Source organism: Protopterus annectens, chromosome 2.part1, assembly GCF_019279795.1.
Source record: "Protopterus annectens isolate FY-2018-M chromosome 2.part1, PAN1.0, whole genome shotgun sequence".
Lineage (NCBI taxonomy): Eukaryota > Metazoa > Chordata > Ceratodontiformes > Protopteridae > Protopterus > Protopterus annectens.
The window spans coordinates 12,268,170-12,280,664 of NC_056729.1; the positions used below are offsets into that span (position 1 = coordinate 12,268,170).

A 12,495-nucleotide genomic window follows, 5' to 3' on the forward strand; every position below is an offset into this window, starting at 1 on the left:
CTGGTTGGGCTGACCATTAAGCATGCTCGTTTTAGAAAGTTAATGGCCAGTCATTGTATAATTAAGCAATAACCCACGCATGGGTGTGGATAATGCTGGATTTACCCATGGTTGGTGTGGTTTGGTCACAAGGGCGAAGCCCGAGTGGCCAAACAAAGACAACCGTGGGTAAATCCAGCATTACCCCACACCCAGAAATGGGTTATTGCTATTATACAATGACATTATTTAAGAAAAAAAAATACTTTTCTTAAATAATGGCATTGTATAACGCCTCCGTGCTGCCCTTCCGCAGCTGTCTGGTATTCTGCGACAGTTCTGATGTACTGTGCATGCGTATGCTTACGCAGTACATCAGAGCTGTGTGTGGTAGCAACGGAGAAAGCAAGATCTTTGTTGCTTTTTATAAAGTGTCTCGCTGTGTTAAAGGAGTTTAACATAGTGCGACAGCTTTAAAAAAAGCAACAGAGAAAGGAAGATCTTTGTTGCTTTTTTAAAGCTGTCTCGCTATGTTAAACTCCTTTAACACAGCGAGACACTTTCTAAAAAGCAACAGAGATCTTGCGTTCTATGTTCCTGTAAAAAAAAAAAAAAAAAAAAAAAAAAAAAAAGACATACTAATGGAAAAGGTCTGGGCGACCGGACCTTTTTACATTAGTATAAGTCTGATTTACAACATGCATGCTGACCAATCAGCGTGCATGTTTTGGAATATTAATGGGGGGGGGTCGTTGTATAATATGCTTTTTACCTACACTTGAGTATATCATATTACGTGTTACTCTCTTTCTCAAAATTCATACAATCATGTATCCAGCGATGAATACTGTCCAGGTTACGAGTATCCATTATGAAACAAAAGGATTCTCAAACATCTAATATACATGAACTGAAGTTTATTTTATTTTCGGTTTCAGTGGCGACCCGATAGCACTGCATGAATGTGAGATCTACTGAAGTCACATGGCATGTACATGCAGGTTGTAAACATCAAACCTCCAGTTTCCTACAAGCTGCTTGCCTGTACTTCAGTACTCCTTAAACGTCTTAGTCATATACAATAGCCAAACTCTGCAGTCATTAAAGTAATTGGGTAACTTTCACAGAACAAGAACTACAGTTTGAAATATCTAGTGTCAGAATGTGTCACACTACTGAATATCACAGTATTTTATTAAAATTAAGACTGCAGTGTTTCAATTAATTTGATGTTAAAACCATTACTTCTCAACCTCTTAGCTAAAATCCTAAAATAATGGGAGAACAGAGGCCCCAAAACAGGGACAGAGTTTAAATACTGTGCTTATAAACTTAGAAAGTTGCTAGAATAACGATTTGTTAGCATGCATTTTCTGAAGGAAATGAAATCTGAAACTGAAATGTATATCATTATTTAATGACTTCAGTCCTCAGTGATTTGTGAGTAAAAACACAAATTTGATGAGAAACATACCAAAAATATGAGGTAAAATATGGACATTCTGCAAAAAATCTGGACAGTTGAGAGGTATGGTTAAAACATGCAACAGTTAAAACAGAACATGAGGTAGTAACTTTGTTAAAAACACCCAATTTCCTCCTCTCAGGTGAACAAGGTCATAGTGACCTATTTCACTGTTCAGTGAAATAATCTCACAATAATAGTTCTGGGACTTTCAACACACGTAACTAATCCACTTTTCCATAAGAAAAAATAATAGGAGATAGTGATGTTAGCTGGATCCGTTTCTACCATCCTTACCACTCCAAGGCAGAATGATGCGTTTCTTAATCAGCTGTTCATCTTCACCAAGTGGGTCATATGCTGCGTCAGACTCCTAAACAAAATGAGCAGCATCGCGAACCTGAGAAATTCTACACGCACTGCCAATAGAAATGACCTCACCCATGTGGGTGGAATTCAAACGTAAGATCCTGCACTCTCTACTGCTATGGCAAGTCATTTCTTTGATAAAGTTTTTCCTATCATACTGAATTTATATACCCTGGTGGATAAAATATGGGAGATTACCTCTCAGACATGGACAGTACCAAGCATTGAGGTTATAGAAAGAGAAAAGGTTTGGAAGGTTTTTAAATAACATGGAGCCCCTTCTGGGAAGATGCATTACAGAAGGCTTGCACACAAATATATTGCCATTGTAACTAAGTGATCAAAAGAAAATATGACTTTGCTGAGACACAGAAATCAGTCATGACCCATGCAAAACATTTGTGGAAAGGCAGAAACTTGCTACTCAAAGGATTCACTATTGGCCCCAATTAATTTCTACAATCCTTATGCCAACAGGTGCTTCGGACGTTCACTACTTTTGTTGCCACAGTTATAGACAAACTTGCCAGTGACATCCTGTCAAATACAAATAAATGTCATATCCTTAGAGATGACTTCTTTCCAGTTCAAAAAAGCAACAACTTCTGCACATGAACAACAATAAAGTTCACGTATCTTACAAATCATTTCATATTAAAACAGTACAAACTCTGAACAGCATAGTTTATTAGATAGCAAAGTATCCAGGGCACAAAAGTGTAGTCATTCCAATCTAGAAAATGGAAGGGTGTATAAAACAGGTAAAGTAGAAACCACAGGCCTAGCATGCTACTAACCCCCTCTAGTCTTGGAAAAGGCTGTATTAGATCAAGGTGCTGACAAAACTGGCAAATGCTATTTATTTTATCCCAGGTGCAGGTATATAATATTTCAGTTCATAGGCAAGTACTAAGCTAACTGCCTTTATGGAATATTTTAAGCCTATCCAGTTTCCCTTTTTCTGCGCAAAATAACCAATCCCATTTGGTTGCATAGTGGCCTTACCCATCTTATGGTTGATAATTCCACATTACCTTTAAGAAAAACTGGGATCATACCACAGATAATTTGATGGGACCAATGCATGGGATAAAGCATTTAGGAGTTGCCTCTACCTATTTACAGTACAAGGGAAAGTCCTTGGTTAAATTTTCTTTTTCCCCTCCATATATCTAAGTTGTGCTTGAAAATGATCAAGGATGAACTTTTTTTTATGTGGATGGTGTGTCTGTTTGAGAGCAGTGGGATCATCTGCGAGATACACTTGTCCCTCCAAACCATCCTGTTGATTTTGCAGAAGTGGGTTATATCCCTAAACCAAGTATTTCTGATGACATCTGACTTGCCGATGTGAAGTAAATCCATCAGTAATGGGTCAGAGGATGCCTTGTATGCCAGACATAGGTGACCTCTTACCAGTCTGTACGATACAGAGTATAGTGACAGAGCTCTGAGTCAGTCCATGCATCCTTTTAGTTAGGTATCTCTGTGAGCATTCCAGTTGGTGCATGTGTCTGGACAGATGCATGCCAAAGGGGGCATTCTATTCAGTGACTCGCCTAATGAGAGCTGAATAAAGAGGACAACATATCCCTTGATTTAGACACAATCCCTTTGTTTATAGGCTGTGCAAAATAGAAGGATTTTCTTACAACATTAGACATACGTTGGTCAAAAGTTTGGTCACTGTCCACCTAAGTACCCAAATCCCAAACAACAGGGTTATCTCTTAGGGGAGTGTTGTCAACATGGCCGTTCCCTGGCATAGATGACTTCTCAAAGGATACAACAATGTATTTATGGACATTTTGTTCTCGTTCTTGACCTGCTAAAGAAATTTACAACAATGAATCCCCCTCCAACATTCTTCTTCTAGATATGTTTCTCACAGGAGACACTGTCTCCACCAGCTTACATGACCTTCAGACTATTTAAGTAATTACAAGAATAAAATTACTCTCTCTCTGCAGCCAGACCATTTCTATCTTTGCCACACGTGAAGTTTCTTAGGACAGAGGCTCAGACTCCACATCTTTTCTCTGTACACAATTACAGGTGGGCGAAGAGGTTTTTGTAAGCACACTGCCATATTGGTCAAAATCTCTTTAAGAAATGTAACTCAAGCTCCAAAATGACTATGACTTGTTTCCAGAATGATTGTCGAGCACTCTCCTTGTCTCCAACTCAGAAAACATACAATACCCATTTTGAACACATAGGAAGAAAGAGTATCCTTTAGACAGCTACCACCTAATCATCATCTTCATCATAAATACCAGCTTCACACTGCACAATACACAAGAGATAAACTACTTTTGTTTCACACTGATGCTTCTAAACTGCCCACAGGCGACAAGTGTGCACACCATGCATCTTGCAAAGAGTTGCCACCTAATCAAATGTAAGTTTCTCTGTCTTATGTCCACTAATTGCCAAGATAGGCCCTAGTTCCTTCAGACACTGAAATGAACAAAACGATAATTTGAGAATGAATGAATTAACTAATTAATTAATGAAAAATAAACTATTTTTATACTTTTACTTCCTCAAAATATGTCCCTTTGGGACTGTTATTGTTGTCTGTGCTTATTCCTGTAATAGCTAATATTTTATTTTTCTTTTGTTCATCTTTTTCTTTCAGGGGTCTGCCAATCCTCACCTCTCCAACAACCCTAAAGGTCAATAGAGTCTTCTCTGGGTGACTGCAAATATACTTCAAGTGTGCCTTCTGTCTTGAGCCATCCTGTGATAGCTCTGGATGTACAGATGTCCCACAGTACAGATATTAGGACACACATGCTTATTAAGCAACAGCTACACCTTCCTATTCTCCTCATCCTCCCTCTCCTGGGTCACCAACAGAACCTTAGTCATCTGGGCTGCAGTCTTGGCTTTAACCCTCTGTACCACACAGTCAGCATATCTTATTCTACCGCAATAGAACATAACTGAAAACAGATCTCCAGGTCCAGCTCAATTACGTGTAAGATAAGTAAAAGCAAAAAATGCCCTTGTAAATGAGCAACCCAACATGAACACAAGTGGCAATAAAAAGCCAGCTCTGTAGCACATGGGGATAAACCCCTGAAAGAAGCAGAGATGACCTAAGATCAATTAAAGGTCTTGGCACTAGAGCAGCAAAAAACATAACTTTGCTCCTTGCTAGTGGAGCTCAGCTGCTCTATGGGCATTTGGATAACAGGTACTTAGGGAAGTGTAGTGTGGCAGAACAGGCTGCCATTCAGAGATGACAAAACTATAATGAATAGTAATGTAGAATGGCAATCAGAAACACCTAATGCACAAATGCAGCTTTGCATTTCAGTGAAATTCAGAGCTGAGCTCTGCTTACCACTTACAGACCCCCAATACAAACCCTGTTATGCTAGTATTTTATTGTGCATACCAGTAATGATGACAACTATCCCTGATGCTACAGCATTGTTTTATAACTGTTTGCTTTGTCCTGAATTACTGTGTTGAAAGGTTGGGAGGAAGGTTAGTGGTTGTCAAAATGTTGCAGAATGTATAGATGTTTTAATGTATACTAATTAAAAAGAAAAAAAAAACTTGGATTAGGCAGCCAAAAACCTGTGTTGAAATATTTATTGAAATAACAAAGATCCACAATGTTTAGCTCTTTCATCCCCAAAGCACTGGGATTTCTTCAGAACGAATTCCAATAATTTGCACCTTGTTTAAGTAATCTACTTAAGTCACGTGACACAAAATCTACTTTTAAAGAAATACAGTGGTACAATTAAAACACATAACTTGAGCCTGCTTATAAGTTACATACAATATAAAACACACAAACATATATATATAGAACTAATTATAATGCTTGTGCTCTAGGTTTTAGTATTGGGAATAAAGAAATTGGGTCATTAAGACCAGGTGGCATATTAGAGTTCTATTTGAGTTGCCAAAATACTTCATATCTTTCTGTTTGTAACTCCCACCAACCACCTCTAATGTCTTTTGTTATAACATCCAAAATGCCAAAATGGAATTTATCCCATCCAGTACAACTTGAGGTATGCTTAAAAAGTGCACTGTTGATGTTACATTTCAGAATTGCATACAGATGTCCATAAAATCTCTTGCTCAAATTTCACTCAGTCTACCCAACATAAAAAGTTTGACATTTATTTCAGATTGCAATGTATACCAAACCCTTGGTTGAGCAATTACCTTTTTTAAGATAAATAGGAAAAGGTATGCCAGGTAACTCTAAAATAGTTTTTTCTAAAATGTAAGAACACTAGTGACAACTCCCACATTTAGTTGTACCTTTAAAATTAAGCATACTTGGTGCAGGAGAATGCTCGAAAAAGAATTTTAGGTTTCTTCCCATTTTATATACAACACTGGGATTCTCTCCTAGAATCCCTACCAAATCAGGGTGGGCTCTAAATCTCGGCTACTTTTTTAACATAACCTCCTTAACCTCCTTAGACCCACATTTGTATGGAACAACCATGTTGTTAATAAAAGATCCATTACTTTTGCTACCTCGAGCAGGGGGAACTTTCCCCAACTCATTACCCAGCAGGGGTATATATTTTGTACCCCACCCTTCCAAAATTTCACTAGTTGTGCTGTAAATCATGTTTTCTGGATAACCCCTTTCATGGAACATTTGACAAATTTTAACAAGTTCAACTTTAAAATTAACTTCATCTGAGCACATTCTTGCTACGCAAACCATTTGTCCTTTTAGTACTATGGGGGTGGAAACTCTGATAGTCCAGATAAAGGTTAGAAAATGTAGATTTTTCTAAAAACCTTAGAACCAAAACAACAGTTAATGTCATCTTTAGAAATAGTGACATCCAGATAATCTATACTCTTGTCACAGTATGTTCCCGTGAACTTAACAAATGGGGAGATGCATTTAAAAATTCCATGAACACAGTAATATCTGCCTGTAGGTCTTTCCAAAGAATAAAAATATCATCCAGGTAATGATAGTAAGCCAGCCATTTGTCATTATAAGCAGATGTCAAAACAAATTTCCTCTCCCATGCATACATAACACTGGCATAAATGAGGGCGCAACTCGCCCCCATTGCAACACCTTTGATTTGTTTAAAAAAATTCTCCCTCGAACGAAAAAAAAATTGAATAAATCTATAACATCCACTGTGGTAAAACTACAATTAGGGGAAGACCATTCTTTTTTAATCTTACATAAAAAAATACCAAGAATCTTTCAAACAATGTTTAATCTCAGCTATAGAATTCTGAAGTAATCTATCTATAAAAACCCCTAGAGTATATGTAATACTGTTCTGTGCTTCCACAATAACTCTATAAGTGGGTTGATAGATATTTTTGTGAACTTTCAGTATCCCAAAAGCAACCGGTATTAAGGGGTGATCATTTTTTAAAAAGTTAAATAATTCTTCTCAGTCAACGCCTTGTAAAAGTGCATCTTCCAGTGTTAATTGTATCTTCATATGTGCAATTAATACTTCATTTCTAGATGTTGTTCAATATTTTGTGAATCATGAAATATATTGAACATTTGTACTATGTAGTTCTGTTTGTCTACTAAAACAACCCCTCCACCTTTATCTGGTTTCATAATTCTATAATTTTCCTTAGATCTGAGTTTGTTGAGCAACATACTTTCTTGGGAATTTAAGTTGTAATATTTGCCTTTGTGTTTGTAACTTACTTTAAATAAATCTGTTGAGCAATTTCTTTCTAAAGTTGCTATTGTCGGATGCATGGGGGGTTAAAGCAACTTTTTTTCTTTAAAATATTAATTTTGTTGTCCACTAATGGGTTATTCTGAAATAAAACCTGCAAATTCAACTTCCTTGTGAATAACGAACTCTGTTGCCACTTTGGTATAATTAATTCTAGTAGCTGGAACAAACCTTTTTAAAAAGGGAAAAATGTACCTTATTAATATTTAAATCGATGCAATTAAAAATATGAAAACCCTGAAAAGTTAACATTTTCCCATCAAAGGCTGTAATAATATTGTCTAATTTCGGTTCCTGGAATTGTAATTCCACTCCTGTGTTTTCCCTTGTTTCCATCCCACCTTCTGTGCTTGTCCCTTATACAAAAACTTGTCATTGTTCCTTTGTTGGTTTCTGTTGTAAATCCTTTCTGACCTACGTAAGTGGGGGGTAATTTTCCTCATAACTTCGACCATCATAAACATTATTTTCCCTCTGGGAATGTGCAGTCTAATAATTATCATACGCTACTACTGTCTCGCTCAGATGTTCGTTATTATATACTGAAGTTCGTGTCCTGTTATTAAAAGTACCAAAATATTCCTTTGGTAGTGGGTATGCTTTTTTATTTCAATATTCCTTCTCAGCCCCATCTATTTTTTTCTTTTTCCATTCTAAATTCCTTGTCACCTGTTGTTCAACTCTGTTTAAAATACCTGCATACTTAAATACATTAGTTTCAAAAAGCAGGTCTTCTAAAATGTCCTCATTTAATACATGCACTTCCTCTAAAAGCCTATTAATATTAACGTTATTTAACCTAATAATGAAATGTAACAGTTCTATACCATGTCTATCAAACATATCAAGTAATTCAGTTAACTCACTGTCCTGAATAACAAGTCCATTAAGAAATTTAAACATCTGCAAACCTTTCGGTACTTGCTTGCGTGTAATATATTATTTTAAAAAAACAGTATCAACTTGTAAATTTCATACTTTCCCCAACTTATGCTCAAGTTCATAAAGCTTTTTTTGAAAAGTCCTAGGTTGTTGTACCTGTTGATGTTGTGATAGGTTGGTAAATGGTTGTCTGTGAGCACATGCAGCCTTTAGTTGGGAGTGGGGTGGACAGACGGGGATTCAACCTTTCCAGGAGTAATCATAGTTGTTGGACAAGTCAAGGTATTTTCAACTGCCCTTCTAAGTGCAGTTTCTGAAGGGTCTGAAAAACTGTCCTTTTAAGGGCAGTTTAAAAGGACTGAGCTGAAATTGTGGAGGAGAAGTAAGCAGCAGGTCAGTCTCCAATTGTGAAGAGGGAGTAGAGGGTTAGTAGCAGCCTTTTATACGATTAGTAGCAGCCTCTTATCAGCTGCATAAAAGGTTAGTTTTGGGGTTTATTTTTAACTTTTTTGTGGGGGGGTGAGGTCACCTAGGGAGATGAATATATTACTTTTTGGGTCAGAGTTCTTCCGCTAAGAGGATTGGGGGGGTGAGGGGCTGTGGTTGTAACAGTTTTATTTTTGTTCAGAATTCTTCTGCTGAGAGATTGAGAAAGAGAGGTTTGTCTGTAATAATTAATGTCCAGATTTGATATAGTCTTTTCCATCAGGTTTGCACAACAATAATTTTTTTTTTATTTATATTTAATTTTGTTTTATCTATAATTGTGCTGAAAGTGAGGGGAGTAGTGGCTGTGAGAATGCAACAGAATGTACAGATGTTTTAATGTATGCCAATACAAACCCTGTTATGCTAGTATTTTATTGTGTATACCAGTAATGTTTACAACTATCCCTGATGCTACGGTTTTGTTCTATAACTTTTTGCTTTGTCCTGAATTACTGTGTTGAGAGGTTGGGAGGAAGGTTAGTGGCTGTGAGAATACTGCAGAATGTATAGATGTATAGAATGTATATTAATGCAAACCTGTTATGCTAGTATTGTGTATACGACTTTGTTTTATGATGCTTTTTTGTTTTATCTGTAGTTATGTTGAGAGGTTGGGAGCATGGTTGAGGGCTGTGAGAATGTTGCTTTTTAAATGTTTGTCTGGTATTTTTATTTGTTTCGTAAAATTGAAGTCACTCAAGGCATAAACATGTTTTTAATGTTATGCTTTTGTCCTGTTTTTATTTTTCCACGTCAGCCAGACATTGGGGTTTAGGTGCTGTGAGCATTCTACAGAATGTAATGATGTCCTAATGCATGCTAATGCACAATTAGATGTTTGCCTGGTATTTTTGTTCTGTTCCTCATCAAAAAATGTGAGTTCACGCAATGCATGCTACTGCAAAATACGCTATACCATTTTTATTAATTCAAAAGTACACTGTTTAAAATGCCTAATATTGGGAGGGGGATTAGCAGCTGTGAGAATCTTGCAGAATGTATGGATGTTTAATGTATACTAATGCAAACCCTGTTATGCTAGTACTGTGTATACTGGCAATGTTTATAACTATCCCTGATACTGTCACTTTGTTCTATGCTTTTTTTTTGCTTTGTCTGTAGTTATTGTGCTGAGAGGTTGGGAGCACGGTTAGGGTCTGTGAGAATGTTGCAGCTGTACTTCTCTTGTGTGTCTGTGTTGTTTGTGGGAGTCAGTGTGGGTGTCTTTGTGTACCTCTGTAGGACTGGTTACCTTGATGCGGTACACAGGCTTGTCGTACTGTAACAACATTGCTACTAAATGCCAGTCAGTCAACGCTCTCATTCTCTTGGCACAAAAAAAATTAGACAAAGCCAAAGATAATGGGGGACAGCCGCAAAAACTGAGACAAATTTTAATATTGCTCTTATAAACTTTTGCTAGAATAAAAGATCTTGCGTTACCATGCATTGTCTGAAGGATATAAAGTCAAACTCATATGTCTGTCACTGATTTGCCACAAAAAATTCAGACAATTACAAATTTTGAGGATCAAACCAAAAATGAGTCAAATCTGGACATTCTGTGAAAATCTGGGCAGTTGAGGAGTATGCAGTCAGTGTGTGTGCACCTCTGACTGGCTACCTTGCTGTAGTGCAGGAGTCTGTCATAATGTAGGATTGGTACTAAATGCCAGTCAGTGTGTGCGTGTGCCTCTGTGAGTGACTACCTTGATGTGATACAGGGGCTTGTCGTAATGTAACATTGGTACTAAATGCCAGTCAGTTTGTGTACCTTGGCATACCAATTCTTAATGATCTGAATGCAGTAACACTATAGACCGTGTAAAATGGTGCTGGATGAGCTTGACAAGGACGGGAGTTTAATGGCAATCTGATCACTCTTTATATTCTCCTGAGTAGGGCCCCCAACGTGAAACTTGCTGGGGGCCTCCAAGATGCTAGAACCAGCCATAATTATAAAAAAAAAAAAAAAAAAATACAGTAGCAACAATTAAGACGTTATGTACTCACCATAACGTTCCATGTGAGTTGGTCCATCTCGCCTTCATTCTTTAGTGATGGGTTTGGAGACGATCCATCGGCTCCGGTGCGGCCGTTTGCAAAGCTCAAGGTTTACCAGTAGCTCGAGACCAAGCCCTTTATCCCATGATGCACTGCTGGAATTACCTCAGATCTTGTTTGCTGCGTGTAGTATAGCCTTATAAGTGAATTACCCTCCCAAGAAGTAAGAATGAAGGCGAGATGGAACAACTCACCTGGAATCTTATGGCGAGTACATAACTTCTTAATGTGAAGTTGTTCAACCTCGCTGTTCATTCTTTACTGATAGGTAGCGTCCCTAGCACCCTCAATCTTGGGTGGCTCATGGGAGTACATTCTTCAGGACCATAGACCCAAAAGAAGCCTTGTCCCTGGAGGCCTTATCAACTTTGTAATGAGTGATAAACACATGAGATTTAGACCAAGTGGCTGCAGCACAAATGTTATCGAGGGGCAATTTGGCTTGGAATGCAGAAGATGTAGAAACTGCTCTGATTGAGTGAGCTTTAATCTTGTGTAGTAAGGGCATATTAGCAGCTGAATAAACAAAGGTGATACAATCAGATAGCCATTTAGAAAGCGTCCTTTTAGCTACTGGTCTACCTTTTCTGGCTTCAGAGAATGACACAAAGAGCTGATCTGACTTCCTAATATCTTTTGTTCTGTACAAATAAAATATGCGCTGCCTGTGAACGTCATGCTTGTGCAGCATATACTCCAATTTATTAGAATGGTTAGAGAAGAAGACTGGTAACTGAATGACTTGGTTGATATTAGATTCCGAACAAACTATGGGCAAAAAGGAGGGGTTTGTCCTAAGAGATACTTTATCAGCATGAAAAATCAAATAAGGAGGGTTGATAGATAAAGTTTGAAATTCTGACACTCTGCGGGCAGAAGCAATAGCTACCAGAAATATGGTTTTCTATGATAAAAATTTGAGATCACAAGATGATGCTGGTTCAAATGGGGGGAGAATTATATGAGATAGCATAAAGTTCAGATTCCAAGGAGAATAAGGAATTTTCACTGGAGGCCTCATATGAAAAGTTCCTTTGAGAAAGGCCTTGGACAACTTCTGGGACATTATGTTTAGCCCGTCAATTCCGAGATGAAAGTTAGATATAGCAGCCAACTGGACCCAAACTGTTGCGGCTGCCGCTCCTTTATTAAAGATCATAGTCAAGAATTCTAATATGGATGTCAAGGGAGCTTGATAAGGATCAATGTTCTGCTTAACAACCCATATGGAAAATCTCTTCCACTTACTAAGATATAATCTTCTGCTGGATGGCTTATGGGAAGACAAAAGGATCCGTTTTGTCTCACTGGAAAAATTATGAAGCCTGGCTATGAGGGGAACTGGAGCAGCCAAGCTGTCAGTTTCAGTGACTGCAAGGAAGGATGGAGGTCCCCTGACGGATGTGTCAGAAGGTCCAGAATCCATGGATCCTCCAAGAGATGATGATGAAGAAATGGGAACCAAATCTGCAGAGACCAATGAGGGGCTATAAGAATGATGGTCCTTCCCAGAGATTTTGCTTTCTGTAG

At 37.8% G+C, this 12,495-nt stretch overlaps 1 protein-coding gene across 1 annotated transcript in view; it reads right to left on the minus strand.

Moving 5' to 3' along the window:
* CTNNA2 (catenin alpha 2) overlaps positions 1-12,495 on the minus strand; it is a 3,890,250-nt gene that overhangs the window by 3,562,837 nt on the left and 314,918 nt on the right. The gene's annotated exons all lie outside the window — the stretch shown is intronic.